The sequence below is a fragment of the Pristis pectinata genome, chromosome 22 (genome assembly GCF_009764475.1).
Source record: "Pristis pectinata isolate sPriPec2 chromosome 22, sPriPec2.1.pri, whole genome shotgun sequence".
NCBI lineage: Eukaryota > Metazoa > Chordata > Chondrichthyes > Rhinopristiformes > Pristidae > Pristis > Pristis pectinata.
In genome coordinates this window covers 3,212,138-3,231,641 of record NC_067426.1, presented here as the reverse complement: position 1 = coordinate 3,231,641, position 19,504 = coordinate 3,212,138, and the positions used below count along the sequence as shown (strand labels likewise).

At 44.9% G+C, this 19,504-nt stretch overlaps 1 protein-coding gene across 1 annotated transcript in view; it reads right to left on the bottom strand.

The window, feature by feature from the left end:
- Positions 1–4,107, bottom strand: part of wasf2 (WASP family member 2) — a 35,343-nt gene extending 31,236 nt beyond the window's left edge. The window contains exon 1 of the mRNA XM_052036654.1: positions 3,960–4,107. The gene's annotated coding sequence lies outside the window, so the exon portion shown is untranslated. The remainder of the gene's footprint in view (positions 1–3,959) is intronic.
- Between the last annotated feature and the right edge of the window lie 15,397 nt (positions 4,108–19,504).

Sequence of the window (19,504 nt, the reverse complement as noted above, 5' to 3'; positions counted from 1 at the left end):
CTGCATAGCTTCACATAACACTTCAGAGTGATCCAGATCTGCTGCAAAAAGCACAAACTTTCCATCGTCTTTTCAAGTCACTCAATGGATAATTATTTTAGTTAAATCTGCATAACCTAAAATAACAATGCTACAGTATCCAGATATATCTAGACAACGACATAATAAAAACACATTACTGGAACAGAGACCATCTATTATCATTGGCCAACAGACAAGATACAATTTGCCCTACAGAGCAATGGCTACTGAAAATCCCTGCATATCGACTAAAGGTTACTTCTATCCAGAAGGGATGGGGTGAAGGAAATCACAACCTAGTTTGTATTCAGCAAGAGCAAGTTCAAGCTAGAATCCACTGAGGAAAAGGAAAACAAAATGAATGCTTGCTTGTATTTTATACATCCATGTACCTCATTAGATGAGCCAGGTAGCGTTAAAAACTGAAGTTTTATTCCCTGCTTACAATGAGTAAACTTCCAGCCCAGCCAACAAAAAATACACTTTCATATAACCTCAGTTTGCCCCAAAGACATTATAACCAAAGTACTTTAGAGGCGCAGTCAGAGTGATACAGCAGGAAACCAGCCCTTTGGCCCATCGAGTCCACAATGACCATCAAGCACCCATTTTACACCAATGCTACATTAAGCCCATTTTTTATTCTTCCAACATTGTTTCAATTCCCCCCAAGACTCGACCGCTGACCTACACACTAAAAGCAATTTACAGTGAACAATTAACCCATCAACCTGCATGTTTATGGGACGTGGAAAGAAACAGGAGCACCAGGGGAAACCCAGGTCCCACAAGGAGAACGTGCAAACTCCTCGCAGACAGCACCAGAGGTCAGGATTGAACCAGGTCACTGGACTGTGAGGCAGCTGCTCCACTAGCTGCTGTTTTAGTTTCAGGTTTTTTAATTTTTAACCGGCTGTGGAAGGTAGAGTGGAGGTGATAGGGGCTCTTAAATAAATTTCACTAATTAAACTGTTAACTAAAGTGAGCTTTGCCAACAGCTGAGCTGTGGCATAATATTGTCAAATGAGGAAACGGCAAGTTAAAACAATCCTGTGCTGGAATCAATCTAACTTTCAGTTTTGGGCCTACTACCAAAGGAAGCCTTACTCTACCCTAGGAGACACGCAGTCACCATGGAAACCTGTGGTGATGCCAGAGCCAGGTACGTAACCAGTTTTAATGGTAAGAAAAACTTAAATCACTTTGAGTACAATAGGTTCCACAGCTATGTGGTAAACAATAATCATAATACTGTTGGAAGTTTGCTTTGATAGATTACAATGATGCCTTTTTCTCCATGATGTCTGGGAGGGAAATATTGGCCAGGTACTGATAGCTCACCAACTACCTTAGGACCTTTTACATCTAAATGAGAACAGAGACAAGGTAACATCAAGCCAAAGGTGGCAGCTTCAACAGTACAGTGCTCCTCAGTGCTATTGTGAAACATCAAACTGTGCTTCTGTATTCCATCATTTGAGGTCAGTTTGAATCTATGAACATTTAACCCACAGAGGCACAGCTGACATCAAATTAGCCCACAAGTGAAGTGCTAACAAGCCAACTCACTCCACTGGCCTGATATTTCTGATGGCTAAGCCAACATGTACACCTGGAGAAAAGCTTCCTGACAGAAGGCTGAAGTTGTGAAACACAAGAGCAACCAATGTAATGAAAACTCTGTGTTGCTACAAAGGCCCAGATTTTGCTTTTTACTAAGGCCAGTTCCACCTTGAACTGCTGGAGTTTCTCAGTGTGAGTGCAGGCAAGCTTCAGGCCTCCCATTCCACTGCTGAAGTTAATGCACAAGTTTGGAGTTGGGTGGCAAGAACTAGCCCAGAATATGTAATATTGAGAAACATTCAAAAACATTACAAAACTGTTCAAACATACTCAACCAGTGAAGGAGCATTAAAAATTAGCTAAAGATTGTTAAATTCATGAAGAACTTACCTCAGTCCCTCACAGTCATTCCTCTTCATTCTGTTTTTGATGTAGATCTAAACCAGGCAGATTCCCCAACACAGGTTTTGAGGAATAGCCACACTTCACACTCCACTGCTGTACTCCATGTCTATGCACACTCAAAAACACTGGCAAAAATAACTGCAAGCACATGCTAGACTTAGACACATGCGCGTTTGCATGATTGTATATGTGGGAATATGCTAATATCATTTATGTGGGGAGAACTACAAGCTGAACAGCTGAGAGTTCCCTGTAAAATCTATGTCATTTTCAACATTAGGAATTGGAGAATTCCAACTTTCCACAACCAACTGACTCATATTTCCCACACTTCCAAACAACACTGAACCAAAATAATAGACTCACTGTTGAAGCTCAGAAAACAGCACAAAATTGGTTCACTGAACCAATATACTTTTATTTCAGATCTGCTGCATATTTCCATCACCTCTTCAGATTTTCACCATCTGTATCTCTCTCTCTTTGGTCAAGGTGTAGATAAGTTAAATTTAATGACTGACACATAAAAAGTAGCTCATTCAAAACTTCTGTCAAATTCAAATATCTGTCAATGTGTTACGCACAAGAGCAAGAGATTGTTGAGTACACACCCAAACATGACTCAAGGATGGGAATGGCTGTAGACAGTCAATTCATGAATCTCAGAACAGCAGACTCCAACTTGATTTTTTTTAAAAAGATCTAAAATAAAGCTGCCATTTACAGCTTTTAAGCAACACATTGAAAGCTAGAGCAAGGTAATGTGCTTGCCTAAAAATAATTACTCAGTTCAAAGTTGTTTACTTTGAATAATCTGTGATTCAATGTAAAAAGCAGCAAGACATGTTTTCCTCAAATTGAGGAAAATGACTTGATCCATTGCAATCTAGGAACTAAGTAGTTCCCCTTCCTCAAACAAGGTTCAGTCTGAGAGTTTAAATAGCAACCACAGCTGATTGGGGATGTTTCTGCTTCAGCTGAATCATTTTGGTGAAATTCATTGACTGTCCCCACACACACAAACAGTACCAAAGATCAGATAATCCAATTATTTTAAGAGTGCCACTTGAAAGATAGACAGTTAGTTGCCTGGCACCCTGTAGTTGCAGGGTGATCCTAACAGTTCTACCCATTTACAGTGAAATACAGTGAAGTGTGGGAAATATGAGTCCTCCCCTCTCCCTGACTCAATTTCCTGAGTGAGGGAGAGGGGAGGAGTGAGGGAGAGAGTGGGGGAGAGAGTGGGGGAGTGGGTGGGGGGGTGGTGGGGGAGTGGGGTGGGGGGGTGGGGGGGGGGTGGGGGGGGCGAGTGGGTGGGGTGGGGGGGGAGGGGGGGGAGGAGGTGGAGTGGGGGGGGAGGAGGTGGAGTGGGGGGGGAGGAGGAGGAGGGGGGGAGGAGGGGGGAGGAGGGCGATGGGAGTGGGGGGGGGAGGGAGGGGAGGAGGGGATGGGGGGAGGAGGGGAGGAGGGGATGGGGGGGGAGGAGGGGAGGAGGGGATGGAGGAGGGGATGGGAGGGGGGGAAGGGGGATGGGGAGGGTGGAGGGGGGGGGGATGGGAGGGGGGGAGGGGGGGGATGGGAGGGGGGAGGGGGGAGGGGATGGGGGGAGGGGAGGGAAGGAGGGGGGAGGGGAGGGAAGGGAGGGGGGAGGGGAGGGGGGGAGGGAGGGGAGGGGGGGGGTAGGGGGGGAGGGGGAGGGGAGGGGGGGAGGGGAGGGGAGGGAGGGGAGGGAGGGAGGGGGGGGAGGGAGGGGAGGGAGGGAGGGGGGGGGAGGGGGGGGAGGGGGGGGGGGGGGGGGAGGGGGGGGAGGGGGGGGGGGGAGGGGGGGGAGGGGGGGAGGCGGGGGAGGGGAGGGGAAGGGCCGACGGGTCCCGGGCGTTTCCCGCCGGGGCGGACGAGACTCCCCCGGGCCGGAAGCGGGGCCAGTCACAGTGAACATCCCGGTGGACGCTCCCCCCGCCCTCAATCACCCGACGGCCCGAAGCCCGCTCCGCCGCTCGGGACCCGATCCCGAGGCACGCCGCCCGCCGCCTACCGCCCGTCCGCCATCACCCAGCAACGCCCGGACCAGCAGCCCCGCCCTCCCCGGGCTTCCACAACTTCGCCTGTTCTGCTCTCTCATTGGCTCCCGTGCTGCCGTCCAAGCGTCGAAACCTCCGCCTCCTGCCCGGTGACGTAATGCTTGCCCTGGGGGAACCATCATCGCCCGTTTGGAGATGAGGGGGTGAAAAGTAAAAACCTTAATCTTATGGAGCTATTTGAATTTTCAAAATATAGGACCAACCCTCATGAACGTAATTAATTACATATTTAAACATTATATACTTATAGTTCAGTCAAGATCTAAAGCAGCTGCTTCGTGTATTGATGTGTTACTGTTGAGGACGCCCTATGGGGTAGTTGGTGCGGTCCAGTGTTGACAGAAGAGCCCGGGGTGCGGGCAGTGGGGGGGGGGGGGGGGTCTGTGCATTGAGTTGCTGGGCTGCGGTTCTTCAAATAAAAGTGTTCACAATAAGAATATAAAAAGTTTTGCCATGCTTTTATTCTTTTGTAAATTCTTTTATTATGAATAAAGTTTACTTATGAAATAAGGAAAACTTTTGTGATTTGCAACACACTCACTTTGAAATTATAAGATAAGATTTATTGGTTATTGGAATTGGTTTATTATTGTCACTTGTGCTGAGGTCAGTGAAAAACTGTCTTACAAACCGATCGTACAGGTCAATTCATTACACAGTGCAGTTACATTGAGTTAGTACAGAGTGCATTGATGTAGTACAGGTAAAACAACAGTACAAAGTGTCACAGCTACAGAGAAAGTGCAGTGCAATAAGGTGCAAGGTCACAACAGGGTAGATCGTGAGGTCAGAGTCCATCTCATTGTATAAGGGAATCGAAACACGCAGTGAAATGCATCTTTTGCGTAGAGTGTTCTGGGGGCAGCCCGCAAGTGTCGCCACGCTTCTGGCGCCAACATAGCATGCCCACAGCTTCCTAACCCGTCTGCCTTTGGAATGTGGGAGGAAACCCGGAGCACCGGAGGAAACCCACACAGACACGGGGAGAATGTACAGCCTCCTTACAGAGAGCGGCGGGAATTGAACCTGGGTCGTTGGCGTTGTAATAGCGTTACACTAACCGCTACACTACTGCGCCTGCTTCGGGCAGCAATTGACAACTGTTCACAAATTATTTATTTAAACAATAAGCATTTACTTTAGTTATTGGGAAGGATTGGGTGGGCTTGGCTTGGTTACTCTGGGGAGGAAGGAGGCTGAGGGGTGACCTTATAGAAGTGCATAAAATTATACAAGGCATAGATAAGGTAGATAGAATCGTTTTCTTATGGCAGGGGAATCAAAAGCAAGAGGCTGGAGGTGAGAGGAAGGAGTTTTAAAGGGGATTTGAGGGATGAGTTTTTTTTTTTACATAGTTGATATCTCAAAGTCAAAGTCAAGTTTATTGTCATGTGCACAAGTACATGTGTGCACAGGTGCAATGAAAAACTTATTTGCAGCAGCATCACAGGCACAGAGCATCAGATATACAACATTCAGAAGAAAAATATAAACTTAAATTATACAACAATTATACAAGAAAGAACACAATTAGAACAAAGTGGTAGTGGGAGGTGGTCATTGTGGTACTACACTGAGGTAGTGATTAGGGTTGTGCCGGTTGGTTCAAGAACCGAATGGTTGAAGGGAAGTAGCTGTTCTTGAACAAGCTGCCAGAGGAGGTGCTGGAATCAGATACAATCACAACATTTAGGAGCCATTTAGACAGACAATTAAACAGCCAAGGCATAGAAGGATGCGGCCCTAATTGGTTTATCTTTTAGTGTGTGAGAGGTCCATTCAAGAGTTTAATGATAGCGGGATAGAAGCTGTTCTTGAGCCTGGTATCTTCTGTCTGATGGGAGAGGGGAGAAGAGAGAATGATGGGGTGGAAGGGGTCCTTGATTATGTTGGCAAAAAATTGCAGAGAGTTTAGGCTGTAGAGGGTTGTAGACTCAGCCAGCTCCATCACGGGCACAACCCTCCCCACCATCGAGGACATCATCAAGAGGTGGTGCCTCGAGAAGGTGGCATCTATCACTAAGAAACCCTCACCATCCGGGACATGCCCTCTTCTCATTACTACCATCAGGGAGGAGGTACAGGAACCTGAAGACCCCCACTCAACGATTTAGGAACAGCTTCTTCCCCTCCGCCGTCAGATTTCTGAACGGTCCATGAACCCATGAACACTACCTCATTGTTCGTTTTTTTCACACTATTTATTTACTTTGTAATTTATAGTAATTTTACGTCTTTGCACTGTACTGCTGCCGCAAAGCAACAAATTTTACATCATATAAGTCAGTGATAATAAACCTGATTCTGATTCTGGTTTATTCTTGTCGCGTGTACCGAGATACAGTGAAAAGCTTTGTTTGCGTGAAGACTTTGATCACAGCAGGATGGAAGCTGTCCTTGAGTCTGATGGTACGTGCTCTCAGGCTTCTGTACCTTCTGCCTGAGGAGAGAAGAGAGAATGACCGGGGTGGGAGGGATCCTAGATTATGTTGGCTGCTTTCCTGAGACAGTGGGAAATGTAGAAGGAGTCGACGGCGTGGAGGCTGGTTTGTATGATGGACCTGGCTGTATCCACAACTCTCTGCAATTTCTTGCCATCTTGGGCAGAGCAGTTGCCATACAAAGCTGTGATGCATCTGGATAGAATGCTTTCTATGGTGCATCTGTAAAAACCGGTAAGGGTCTTCGGGTCATGGAAAGACAGCTAGTGTTAATTTGCTGCCTCTTCAAAAATTCACCATTGGCTGCAAAGCACTTTGTCCTATCCCGAGGTGAGAATTATAGATCACAGAACATTTAAACAAAGAGGATATGTGATCCATGACATCAGTGCCAGTTGAAAAGGAGGGACCCAGCCTGACCCTACTTTCCAGCATCGGATCCATAACCCTGCAGATCATGCCTCTTTAATTATACACACTACTATTTTAATACTTTTCTTGTTGTTAGAAGTCCTACTAAAAAGCATGATCTTTTCCAATGATCTTGAAACACTTTTTCTCAAAATTGGTGAACATTTATTGCCAAACTTCAATTCAGACATTAACTATAACTGCACAATTGCACTGTGTAATGAATTGACCTGTACGATCGGTTTGCAAGACAAGTTTTTCACTGTACGTCAGTACAAGTGACAATAATAAACCAATATCAATACCAATTCATACACTGGCTTGGATTTCAGTGGCAAAGCCTGACTTAAATTTCTACGTTCTATGTAATTTTATCCAAAGTTATTTCTGCTTTACACCTGCACTTTCAGTCAGATTCTGAGTGGTTCAAGTATGTTTATAGTAGGCAGACTTATTCCACTGACCTGTGAACCCAAGTCAAAGTCAAAGTCAATGTCGAGTTTATTGTCATAGGTAGCAGTCCATGTGTACACAGGTGCAATGAAAATCTTACTTGCAGCAGCATCACAGGGACAGAGCATCAGATAAGCAGCATTTACAAGAAAAATATAAATTAAACATAAATTATACACAATTTTTACAAGAAAGAACACAATCAGAACAAAAAAAAGTCAATTTCAGTGCAAAGTGCTCAAAGTGGCCATTGTGTTGCTAAACTGTAGTGATTAGGGTTGTGCCGGTTGGTTCAAGAACCAAATGGTATCAACCCAATTATCTCCAGTATTATTAAAGCAACTTATAAAAAGTTATGAATATACATTGTGTGTTAGCCAATATGGAAAACAGGGGATCAAATAGTCTCTATGATTCTACAGGAGGTGCAGATCAGATACACATGTGATTCAGTGAATGCCACATATTTTTACACAATAACACAATTCCACGCATAGAAGTGAGAAATACTATATGCACGATTAGCCCACCGTGGTGTCGGGTGTAGCTCAGGAGGGAGTTCTCCTACTTCTCACTCAGTAGGTATTGGGTTCAAGTCCCTCTCCAGACACTTGAGGACAAAATCGAGGATGGCACTGCAGTGCAGCATTGAAGGAGTGATTCACTTTTAGGCCACAATTATTTGCTCAATAGATCGATTTGGGTGGATGTAAAGGACCAGTCTCATCCCACTGCACAGACTGAAACTTCCACTACTTTTGTCAGTACTCCACGAATCAGAAAAGCCACCAAGAGTGGGTATGGCATGTGAAATGCTTTGGAAAATGGTTCAAATATAATGTCGGCACAAGAGACTGCAGATGCTGGAAATCTGGAGTCGCAACCCAAAACATCAACTGTCCATTTCCTTCCCCAGATGCTGCATGATTCGTTGAATTCCTTGCTTTTTGTGTGTTGCTTCAGATGAAATGTCACTTCCAAAGCAATGAATCTTCCTGATCTAGAGTGAATCGAATGTAATGTCCTGGCCATGTTTGCAGCAGACCAGAAGCTGCAGAGTTTATTAGCTACGTGTTGTTAGCCACTGTGGTTTTACAACATTGCTGAAAGGGGAAAGGACACTTTATCGAAGGACTTTGGGGTCAGCGACTCAGTTAATTTTAGCTGTTATATATAACATATGACCTAAACTTGTTGAACCAGTGCAAATGCATTGGTTTTCCTAGTTAGTTAGCCAACACCAAAATTTAAGAGTCTCAGGAGACTGCAGATGCTGGAATCTGGAGGAACACACAAAGCACTGGAGGAACACAGAAGGTCAGGCAGCATCTGTGGAGGGAAATGAAGGGTCCTGACCCATGACATCAACTGTCCATTTCCCTCCATTGATGCTGCCTGACCTGCTGAGTTCCTCCAGCACTTTGTGTGCAGCACGGAAATGTGATGTGCAAGATTGGCTATTTTTGGTGTTCAAGAATATCCAATGAAATATAATTTGCAGCTGCCAACACTACAGCATTCTGAAAAGTGTTGAGAGCTGGAAAAAGTTAAAATGCAATATAAAAGCAGCTTCTGAAATAAACTGGAACTGGCCAAGAAATTGTTAAAAGAGAAATCTTTCCTCCAGCTAAGCTAACTCTTCCTCAGACCATATTTCTTTTCCATTTCCGTCAACTTGCGTTAATGTTATTATGTTTATTTTTTGTTGTGTATGTATAACTTATGTTAATTTATGTTAACTTATGTTTGTCATCTTTGTAACGTACTGTTCGGCTGCTGCAAAAAGCTAACTTTCATGGCATTTATGGCCTAGGTTTGGCCCATGACAATAAACTTGAAACTTGAGCGACTTTACCTCTGATATTGTTATAAATTAGATTAGATGAGATAAGATTTCTTTATTAGTCACATGTACATCGAAACACACAGTGAAATACATCTTTTTGCGTAGTGTTCTGGGGGCAGCCCGCAAGTGTCGCCACGCTTCCGGCACCAACATAGCATGCCCATAACCTCCTAACCCGTACGCCTTTGGAATGTGGGAGGAAACCAGAGCACCCGGAGGAAACCCACGCAGACACGGGGAGAACGTGCAAACTCCTTACAGACAGTGGCCGAATTTGAACCCGGGTCGCTGGTGCTGTAAAGCGTTACGCTAACCGCTACACTACTCTTCCTCTCATGACTGCTCAGGTATAATTATTCACAGGGAGATGTTTAAACTTATTTTCCCAGATGTTTATCTGCAGTCAGTAGTGTGAAACCTGCTATACAAAATAGCCAGTGCACTGTACTCTGCCTCCAACTACAAAGGAGTGAATTTCAGTGGCAGTGTACAGTGTGCTGACACTGCTACAGACCACATTTGGTGCTGCACTTGGACCTGATTTCCATGTAATATTGCACAGGCAGCAGATTCAGCCGTAGTGCAAGGTTTCCCCGCACTACTTCCCTTCCTCCTTCCTCGCGCTGAATGCTCTCATTTCACTTTATATTGCATATCAATAAAGCTCTGTCTGTGACTGGAGTGTTGCTCTGCGAATTTACACATCATTATTCCTGTAGGGAAGATCAGTTATAATTCATCCTAATTTCCAAATTTTCAAAAACTCCATCATGCAATAAAGTGCACAAAACTGCTTCAGACACCAACAGCTGCTGTTGATCACAAAATTGTGGCCTTCTGTGTAAAGAACATCAGAAATAAGAGCAGACACTTCATGTCTGCACCACCATTCAATAAGATCATGGCTGATCCTTTACCTCAGAAGCTGAACTGGTCTGTCAGCAAATTTAGTGTCTCATTTAACCCTGAGATGACCTTCAGGTCTCAAATCTATACCATCACCACAATCTCCTATCTCCACATTCTTAACAGTGCCATTTCCCTGATCAAATCCCAAATCCTTTCATATTTAAAAATCTATCGTCCTCTGTCTTGACTGAACATCCTTGCTTAGTAAATTGCTTTGGGAAGCTAGGTAAGAAATTACGGGATTCCTAGCTAAGATATTTGCATCATCATTAGCCACGGGTGAGGTGCTGGTAGACTGGAGGGGTAGATGCAGTTAAGGGATAGTAATAGGCAGGTGCAGGGGAGGAGGGGAGAGCAGATCCACCAGGGGATGGGTCACAGGTAAGGAGAAAGAGGGAAAAAAGGTAGAAAGAAGAGAGATAGACTCGGAAAGGGAAGAAGGGTAGTATGGTGGGGAGGGGGGGTTGTTGGGGGGGGGGGTGGGGATTACTTAAAGTGGGAGAATTCCTTTCTTCAGTCCTGAAGAAGGGTCCTGGCCTGAAATGTTGACCCCCTGCTTTTCTCCACGGATGCTGCCCGGCCTGCTGAGTTCCTCCAGCATCACAGTGTTTTTCATCTAGATTCCAGCATCTGCAGTCCTTTATTTCTCGAGTAGCGAATGTTGTGCCTTTATTCAATAAGGGCAGCAAAGAGAACCCTGGGTACTATGGACCATCTGCAGTACACAATTTACTGGAGAGGATCCTGAGGGATAAAATATACATACATCTGGAAAGACGGGTTGATTAGGGGTACTCAACATGGCTTTGTGTGCGGGAGATCATGTCTTACAAACTTGAATGAGTTTTTTTTAATGATGTGACCAAAAAGTCAATGAGGGCAGGAAGGTAGATGTGCCCTCATTGGCTTTCTTGGTATATGGACTTCAGTAAAGCATTTGATAAGGTTCCACATGGTTGGCTGCTCAGGTTAGGTCGCTTGGAATCCAGGGAAAGCTGGCTAATTGGATACATAATTGGCCTGATGGTAAGAAGCAGAGGGTAATGGTGGACTGGGGGCTGGTGACCAGTGGTGTGCCTCAGAGGTCGATGCTGGGCCCATTGTTGTTTGTCATCTATATCAATGAATTGGATAAGAATGTACAAGGCATGGTTAGTAAATTTGCAGATGACTCTAAAATACTTAGTATAGTGGACAGTGGAAGAAGTTTATCAAAAATACAGTGGGATTCTTGATCAGCTGAGTAATTGGGCCGAGGAATGGCAAATGGAGTTTAATTCGGATATGTGCGAGGTATTGCATTTTGGAAAGTCAAATCCAAGTAGGACTTTCACAGTGAACAGCAGGGCCCTGGGGGGTGTTGTAGAACAGAGTGACCTTGGTGTACAAGTACATGGATCACTGAAAGTGGAGTCAAAGGTAGACAGGGTGGTGAAGAAGGCGTTTGACGCGCTGGCCTTCATCAGTCAGGGCATTGAGTATAAAAGTTGGGAGGTCATGGTGCGATTGTACAGGACGTTGGCGAGGCCGCACTTGGAACATTGTGTTCAGTTTTGGTCGCCCTGTTATAGGAAGATGTTAGTAAACTGGAAAGAGTGCAGAAAAGACTTAATAGGATTTTGCCAGGACTTGAGGGACTAAGTTATAGGGAGAGGTTGGACAGGTTAGGACTTTATTCCTTGGAGTGTAGGAGATTGAGAGGTGATCTTATAGAGATGTATAAAATCATGAGGGGCATAGATAGGGTGAATGCACTCAGTCTTTTTCCAGGGTTGGGGAATCAAGAGCTAGAGGCATAGGTTTAAGGTGAGAGGGGAGAGTTTAAGAGGGGCAACTTTTTACACAAAGGGTGGCATGTATGTGGAATGAGCTGCCAGAGGAAGTGGTTGAGGCAGGTACAATAACAACTTTTAAAAGACAGCTGGACAGGTACATGGATCGGAAAGGTTTAGAAAGTTATGGGCCTAACGTGGCCAAATGGGACTAGCTTGGGTGGGGCACCTTGGTCGGCATGGACCAGTTAGGGTGAAGGGCCTGTTTCCGCACTCTATGACTCTGTGACTCTGTGAATTCCAAACGTCCACTTCGTGAAGAAGTTTCTTATCACCTTTGTCCTCTACAGGTGTCACAGTGGCACAGCTGGCAGAGCCGCTGTCTCACTGCTCCAGGGATCTGGGTTCAATCCTGACCTCTGGCGCTGTCTGTGTGGAGTTTGCACATTCTCCCTGCAGCCACAGGGGCTTCCCCCAGGTGCTCCAGTTTTCTCATAAGCCAGCCAGGGGAAACATCAACTCTGCATTCACACCCTATCAAGCCCAATCTGAATTTTATACAGTTCAAGAAATCGGTGAAGACAACAGACTAATTCTACTTCAGCAACAAACATTCTGCTGGAGGAACTCAGCGGGTCGAGCAGCATCTGTGGCAGGGAAAGGAATTGTTGATATTTTGGGTTTTTGCAACCCAGCATCAGGAGTGTGCCAGTAGTACAAAGTGTGTTCCATACTCGTTCAAGAGTCAGTAGTGGAGTATGTCCTGCACTCATTCAAGGATTTACAAGATTTCATGAGTCCCTCACTCATTCAAGGGCAATTAGGACATAGCAAGTCCCACACTCTAAAAACTCTCAATATCATTGCTGGGCTGTAAGAGGTTGGTTGATGAGGTCTGTGCTAAGTGTCTCTCCTGCGAATTTTAGTATTAACTTTTGTGTAATTGATTGCAACTATTATGATCACTGCTCCAATTGTTGACTAACTTTGTCGGTAGTGTTTGCTTCCTTCCTCCATTTCAGCCTAAAGTACAATAACAATCATGAAACCTGGGATGGTAGTGTGTAGCAGTCATTCAAAGTCGAGTTTATTGTCATATGCATAAGTAGGATGTACAAGTACGTGTGGCAGAGGGGCAGGAGGACACACACTTAAAACACGCTCCAAACTGTGCTGGTGAAGACACAGTAGTTGCATTATCCATGGAGCAGCAAGGTCCAGGGGCTGAACAGGAAGTAATTGTTTCTTAGTTCTATTAAAAGGTATTTCTCAATTAATTTTAGAGTGATAAATTGGTCCATTTTATTCAAATAGTTTAAAGTATGTTTCTCACCAAAATTAAGCATGTTAAATAAAGGGCCCTCAACTATAAAACACTAATGTAAATCTGTGAAATTTACTTTCATAAACTCCAGCAAACTATGTGTATGTTTCATTGGCACAGGCAAGTAAATTAAAAGCTTGTGACATGAAAAGAAACTGCTAAAACGTGTTGTCTGTGTGCTTAATAGTAAGTGTGAGGGAATGCTGGACATAGGGGTTATGGAGGTATTGAGAAAAATGAGAACCAGTCTTCAAAAAAACTAGTTGAATTGTAAAGTACAAGCAGTAATCAATTTAGAAATTGAAAGGACAGTGATGCAAACAAAGATACAGAGTCCACAGGGCACACACTATCGGCCCACAGCAGGGCAGTGGCTGCTCAACAGATATGGTCTCTAAACTGTCATTCCTCCTCTGCATCAGCCAAACATAAGACAATGAGGCTATGTTAATTGGCTTGCATCAAACCAGACACCAGCTAAGTTATTTTGTCACTTGCACATCAAACAAGGTCACAGACATACAGTATTTGCTCTATCATTAATTGGGATATTTGTCACTCAAAGTCAGCCCTGACAACATAAATTTTGGGTGTCTGGGTCTTTATCTTCAGAAGCTTTTAGACCATCCATGTGAATTACTTTGTTGCAGCAAAGGTGTTTGAACATTCAGAGGTATCTTGTCAGTTACATTGAAACTCCCATTGTAAATATCTCATTCAGTGGAACCATTTTAGGTAAACAACGTCATCGTGTCTGTTGAAATTGTATTGAATCACCTGCTGTTATCTTTATTCTGAAGTGTATAAGAAGTTGATGTACTTCGAGTTTGAGGAGATTCTACTGAGAGTGATTCCAAGAGAATGTCAAAGACCTTCACATCTACCGCTTTCTCCAGTGTCTCTGGTTGCTTGGTAACAGTAACAACCAGTAAGTTTGTGGTGTATGGAGGATGAGTAGTTGCAACAAGATGAATTGGGAGAGCGGGCAAAGGAATTGCAGATGGAATTTAACTCAAACAAGTAGAAGTGATGCACTTTGGGAAGCTAAACCAGGGCCCTGGAGTGTGGTAGAACAGAGAGACCCAGGTACATAGCTCCCTGAAAGTGGCCACACAAGTAGACAAGGTGGTGAAGAAAGAGTATGGTACACTTGCCTTCATCTGACGGGGCACTGAATACAAGATTAGGACCTCATGTTACAGCTGTACAAGACATTGATGAGACCACACCTGGAGTATTGTGTGCAGTTCTGGTTGCAGTGCCACAGAAAGGATGTGACTAAGCTAGAGAGGGTGCAGAGCAATGTTGCTGGGACTGAAAGGGTTGAGTTATAAGGAGAGACTGTTTGCCCTGGAGTGAAGGAGGTTGAGGGGTGACCTTATAGAGGCTTATAAAATCATGAGGGGCACAGGTAAGGTGGATGGACACAGTCCTTTTCCCAAGGGTAGGGGAGTCTAAAACTAGAGGGCATAGTTTTAAGGTGAGAGGGGAAAGACTGAAAGGGGACCTGAGGGGCAACTTTTTCACACAGAGGGTGGTGAGGAAATGGAATGAGCCGCCAGAGGAAGTGGTGGAGGCGGGTGCAGTTACAAGATTTAAAGGCATTTGGACAGGTTTGGAGGGTCATGGGCCAAGCGTGGGTGATTGGGACTAGCTCAGGAAGGCAACTTGGTCAGCATGGATGAATTGGGCTGAAGGGCCTGTTTCCATGCTGAATAACTCTATGAATCTATGATCCTTCGAGTCTGCTCCACCATTCAACAAAGTAAAGGCATTTCTTCTATCTCAATGTCCTTTCTGCCCTATCCCTAGACCCCTTGATTCCACAGATCTATCAACCTCTGTTTTGAATGAACTGAAAGACTGAACTTCCGCAGCTTTCCGTGATACAGGATTTCATAGATTCACCACCTTCCAAGTGAAGAAGATTCTCCTCATTTTATTCTTTATTTGGAACTGCAACCCCTGGTTCAAGACTTCACAGTCAGAGGAAACATCTTCCCCACATTTAACCTGCTGATCCCTCTAAATTTGTTGTTCATTTCAATGAGATTGTCTCTCATTCCTGTAACTCCAGAGATTAACGCTCCAGTCAGCTCAATCTCTCATCATATGACAAACCTGTCATCCCAGGATCTAGTCTGGTGAGTCTTTGCCACACACCCTCTACGGCAAATCTCACCAAGACCTTACAAAATGAATATTTCAGAGTATAAAGGATTTAAAATATTTATGTTTTAAATCATTTGCTGTATTTCCACTTTTACCTTAATCATATGTATAAGTTCCAATATTTGTTTAATGCTCTGTGTCTAAAGGTTTAATTAAAAATTGTGATCTTTGTCACTTGGTTTGCTCTTTGTGACAATTCTTCAATGCGATTGGTAGATTAACCACTTCAGCTGATAAGATACACAAAATGCCAGAAACCCTCAGCAAGTCAGACAGCAAGTGTGGAGGGAGTTACTCCTTCAGGTCAATGCCCTTTCGACAGACTTGGGAAAGGTGAGACCTACGTTTTATGATGCGGGGAAAGGGGAAGGGTCAGACTGAAGGAAGGGTGAAAGAATGAGGGTGCTGCCTGAGAGACTGTGGGGATTAAACACACAGAGAAACAAACAATTGCCTTCAATGACTGAAAAGCTAAAAAACTAAGGAAATTCAGCACAACCCCAATGACCCTCATCAACTTTTATCGATGCACCACAGAAAGCATCCTATCTGGATGCATCACGGCTTGGTACGGCAACTGCTCTGCCCATGACCGCAAGAAACTGCAGAGAACCGTGGACACAGCCCAGCACATCACGGAAACCAGCCTCCACTCCATGGGCCCTGTCTACACTTCTCGCTGCCTTGGCAAAGCAGCCAACATAATCAAAGACCCCACCCACCCCGGACATTCTCTCTTCTCCCCTCTCCCATATGGCAAAAGATACAAAAGCCTGAAAGCACGTACCACCAGGCTCAAGGACAGCGTCTATCCCAGTGTTATAAGACTCTTGGACGGACTTCTTATATGATAAAGATGAACTCTTGACCTCACAATCTACTCAGTCATGGTCCTTGCACCTTATTGTCTGCCTGCACTTCACTTTCTCTGTAACTGTAACACTTTATTCAGTACTTTGTTATTGCTTTTCCCTTGTGTTACCTCAATGTACTGATGTTTTGAAATGATCTGTATGGATGGCATGCAAAACTAAGTTTTTGGTATTGGTATTGGTTTACTATTGTCAAGTGAACTGTGGTACAGTGAAAAACTTGTCTTGCATACCGATCGTACAGATCAATTCATTACGCAGTGCAGATACATTTAGTTAGTATGGAGTGCATTGAGGTAGTACAGGTAAAAAAAACAATAACTGAGTACAGAGTAAAGTGTCACAGCTACTGGGAAGTGCAGTGCAGGTAGACAATAAGGTGCAAGGTCACAACAAGGTAGATTGTGAGGTCAAGAGTCCATCTCAACATATAAGGAACTGTTCAATAGTCTTATCACCGTGGGATGGAAGCTGTCCTTGAGCCTGCTAGTATGTGCCCTCAGGCTCCTGTATCTTCTGCCTGATGGAGAGGAAAGAAGAGAGAATGACCCAGGTGGGTGGGGTCTTGATTATGCTGGTTGCTTCACCAAGGCAGCGAGAGGTATAGACAGAGTTCATGGAGGGGAGGCTGGTTTCCGTGACGTGCTGGGCTGTGTCCACAACTCTCTGCAGTTTCTTGCGGTCCTGGGCAGTTGCCATACCAAGCCATGATGCATCCAGATTGGATGCTTTCTATGGTGCATTGATAAGGTTGGTGAGTGTCAAAAGGGACAAGCCAAATTTCTTTAGCCTCCTGAGGAAGTAGAGGCACTGGTGAGCTTTCTTGGCTGTGGCATCTACGTGGTTGGACCAGGACACGCTATTGGTGATGTTCACTTCTATGAACTTGAAGCTCTCAACCCTCTCGACCTCAGCACCATTGATCTAGACAGGTGCATGTACACCGCCCGCTTTCCTGAAGTCAATGACCAGCCCTTTTCTTTTGCTGACATTGAGGGAAAGGTTGTTGTCAGGACACCATGTCACTAAGCTCTCTATCTCCTTCCTGTACTCTGACTCATCATTATTTGAGATACAGCCCACTACGGTGGTATCATCTGCCAACTTGTAGATGGAGTTAGAGCAGAATCTGGCCACACAGTCGTGAGTGTATAGGGAGTAGAGTAGAGTAGAGTAGAGCTTTTCACTGTATCTTGGAACATGTGACAATAATATACCAATTACCAATTATCAATAAAAGCAGAAAATTCTGGAAATTCTTAGCAAGTCAGGTAGCATCCATGGAGAGAGAAGTGGAGTTAGTGCTTTAGGTGAATTTTTTTAGTTGGTGAAAGTTTGGGGCTGTATCTTGTAACAGAAGGAAATTGAGGTTTACAGAATGATCAGAGGCCAGGAAAGGGTTGGCAGGGAGGACCTGGTTCCCTCAGCAGAGCAGTTAGTCACCAGGGACACATGGAGTTAATGCAGCAGAGATAGGTCCAAGATCTTTCCATCATCTTCAGCCCTTTGTCACCTCCACCTATCACCTGCCAGCTCTTGCTCCACCCCTTCCCCCCCACCCTTTTATACTGGCTGTCTCCTGTCTTTCCTTCCAGTCCAGATGAAGGGTCTCAACCTGAAACGTCGGCTGTCCAGTTCCCTCCACAGTTGCTGCCTGACCTGCTGAGTTCCTCCAGCGTCTTGTGTGTTGCTCCAGATTCCAGTATCTGCAGCCTCTTTTGCCGGCAAAGGTAGGTGGAGGGATTCAACAGATGAAAAGACAAGATTATTTATTGGTCACATGAACATTAAAACACACAGTGAAATGTGTCTTTTTGCGTTACTGAGAATGTGCTGGGGGCAGCCCGCAAGTGTCACCACGCTTCCGGTGCCAACATAGCATGCCCACAGCTCCTAACCCATACGTCTTTGGAATGTGGGAGGAAACCGGAGCACCCGGAGGGAAACCCACGCAGTCATGGGGAGAACGTACAAACTCCTTACAGACAGCGGCGGGAATTGACCCCAGGTCGTTGGTGCTGTAATAACGTTACACTAACCGCTGCACTACCGTGATGAGGAAATGGATGTTCACGTTGAGGGCAGTGGGAGTCTGGAACTCACTGCCTGAGGAGGTGGTAGAGGTAGAAAACCTCTGGAGAAGGCATGGACTGAGACATGGAACTGAGCCATGCAGGGCTGTGGGAAGTGGGATTAACCTGAATGGCAATATTCTGCTTGCATGATCACAATGGGCTGAATGGCCTCTGTGCAGCAAATATCTAAGGCTGGATGGTTTTCCATGTGTAAACAGCATGTGAGCAGAGAGCTGCCATGTACTTTGGAGTCTCCTGAAATGGTCTTTGTAGCAGAATGTCACTGTCACTCACACAATCACTTCCACATGGAGCTGCAAGGGAACAGCTGTTTACTGTGGCAGGAATTGAAAAGCCGCTGAGTAGCTGCAGCACTCTGGGTTTTTACTTATGCTTATGATTGCAGTCGATCATTAACTGAACTGCAAACAACGTGATGTGATAACTAGGTGACACAGTCTCTTAAAGTGACAGAACCTGGAATGGGAGGTTGTCTAATGAGGAAAGTATTTGCTGGAACTTAGGTGAGTGTGAAGCAACTTGACAGAAACGTATAAGATCTGCAGGGCCCTTAACGGGGTGGATGTGGAAAGAAGGTTTCTTTTTCTAGGACTAGGTGGGTCACTGTTTCAAAATAAAGGGTCACCCATTTAAGATAGAGATGAGATCCCCTTTAAATTGTTCCCGTCTCACCTTAATCCTATGCCTTTTAGTTTTAGATTCCCCAACCCTGGGAAAAGACTGTGACCGTCTACCATATCTATGCACCATGATTTAATGAATCTCTATAAGGCCACCCCTCAGCCCCCTTCACCCCAGGGAAACAGACCCAGCCTGTCTCGTCTCTCCTTATAACTCAAGCCCTCAGGTCCTGGTAATAACCTTGTGAATCTTTTCTGGCCCCTCTAAAGAGTCAAGTGATCTCCAATTCCTATTTGTTTTGTTCTTACATATATAAACAATATTGTTTTAGACCGTCGGAGGGCCAAGTATTAACAATAACTCAATTCACTATTAAAAAGATTACTTGGGCCATAGATATGTCACAGAAGAGAAACAAAGGACTGCAGATGCTGGAATCTAGATGAAAAACACAATGATGCTGGAGGAACTCAGCAGGCCAGGCAGCATCCGTGGAGAAAGGCAGGCGGTCAACATT